Source organism: Chrysochloris asiatica, unplaced genomic scaffold (genome assembly GCF_000296735.1).
Source record: "Chrysochloris asiatica unplaced genomic scaffold, ChrAsi1.0 scaffold00156, whole genome shotgun sequence".
NCBI lineage: Eukaryota > Metazoa > Chordata > Mammalia > Afrosoricida > Chrysochloridae > Chrysochloris > Chrysochloris asiatica.
The window spans coordinates 3,705,858-3,707,883 of NW_006408674.1; positions in this window are offsets into that span (position 1 = coordinate 3,705,858).

Here is a 2,026-nt window from a genome sequence, read left to right on the forward strand (position 1 = left end):
GGAACAACTGATTGACACCTAACAACAACACTTACAGGGGCACACTATGACATCTTTCACCTGAGGAGTGACTGGTGGTTTGAACCACTGGCCTGATTTTTAGCTAGACATTTAACCAGTGTGCCACCAGGGATCCTCCTCATTGGTTTGTGCAGTGGGAATTAAGATCACAGGGAGATGCTATTCTTTACCTACCAAACTAGCAAATATTAAAAAGAATTATAAAGGACAAGAAGAAATTAATATCCTTAGATGGTGTCCTTATAAGAATAATCTGTACAATTTACCTATACAGCAATTTAGTTTTATGTAAAAATGATTTCAAAATGTGCACAGACTTTGGCTCCAAAATTCGCTGTCAAAAAACAAAACCTCTGTGGAACCCAGTTCTACTCAGACACACACAGGGTTGCCGGGAGTAGGAATCAACTGGACAGCAACTGCTGACTTGTAGCACAGTGCTGGATCCACAGTAGATGTTCGATGGAGTTTGTTGAGTGAATGGAAGTAATTTGTTAGCAAGTCTGAACCAAAGACATGACCTGAAGTTAAGAATGGTTCATAATCAACTCCCCCAGGTACAGACATGTTTCTCTGGATGTGTCCTCTGAATTAAAACCCAGACCCCAAACCTGATAGAGACCCCATGTGCTACAGAACAGAACCCCACAGGGTCTTCTTGGCTGTAATCTTTATGAAGGAAAGTTGCTTCTAGTATAGTGTATTGCCTTGTCAGGCCTTCTTCCAAGGTTCCTATGGGTTCAAACCACCAAGTTTTATGTTAGTAGTAAAACACAAACTGTGCTTGCCTCCCAGGGAATAGACTGAATTGAAGTGGCCAAAATCAGGATAGGTTAAGGTGTACAATGTGTTCCTATGTTTTAATATCTATCATGAACTCTTGGTCATAAGCATGAGGCCATCTGAAATGGGAAGTTTAAAGATGTCTTTTTGCCTCTGCCCTTATTGAGTAGGATGAGAGGATAAACTTCTTTTCCTTCCTTCTCTGATTTCTCAACCATACTGGATTTATGATAGGCTCAGGGAAACAACCCCTCCTTCAGATAGTGTTTATAGCATACTGCCTGTTCCTCAGAAGGAAAGCTTGGATTGAAAGTGTGCATTGATCTCAGTCTTTAAGCAATTAATATTGTGCCCAAGAAATAAAAAGAAAGAACATTACAAGTAGATTTTGTCATGATCCTACATCTCTCAAACGTGTTGACTCCAGGACCCTGGCAGGAACCCATCTGCTGTATTCCCAGACTTTGGCTCTAAAATTCTCTGCCCAAGAATTTATTCTTAAAGAAGAGCTACAGGGCTGCCCTGGTGACATTGGGCTCCTAACCTCAAGGTTACTGTTCAAACCCACCAGACATTCTGCCAGAGAAAGATGAGGTGGTCTGCTCCCCACAGATTTACAGTCTTGGGAAGCCTGTTGGTATAAATCCGAATCAACTGGATGACAGTGGGTTTGGTTTTAGTTTACAGAGGTCCACAAGGATTTGTGACAAAGATCACAACATTTTATCTGAAATAAAAATTTGGAAACAAATGAAATGGGCAACAATTATGAGATTTGTTGAAACCTCCAGGACAAGATGGCAGAGGAGGCAGAGGCACTGTGCAGATCTTCTGCAATAAAGACATGGGAGAGCAAGTGAAACAAATATAGATGATGATCCTGGAACCCTGAGCTTCAGAGGACGTGGCAGAGAGGTGGACAGCATGTTGAAGAGGAAGCTGAGCAGGGGCAGTGGGAGAGAAGGAAAACAGATGGGCACCGGCTAATGTGCAGCAGCGCTGCCATCTTGGACTTTTCTCAGTGCTGCCAATACAGCAGCCTGCAGGCACAGTATGAGACTGAAGGTCAGATTCCTCCTGGAAGCTGGGGGAGTGACCAGTCCCTGTCCTCACCAATCCATAGACCAGTGGCATCCCCTCATTGGCAGCCTTGGTCCTACCTGGGGTCAGATGCCAGGAGTGCCAACCCTTCTGGAGATGTGTAGACCTGCCCTGAACTCCA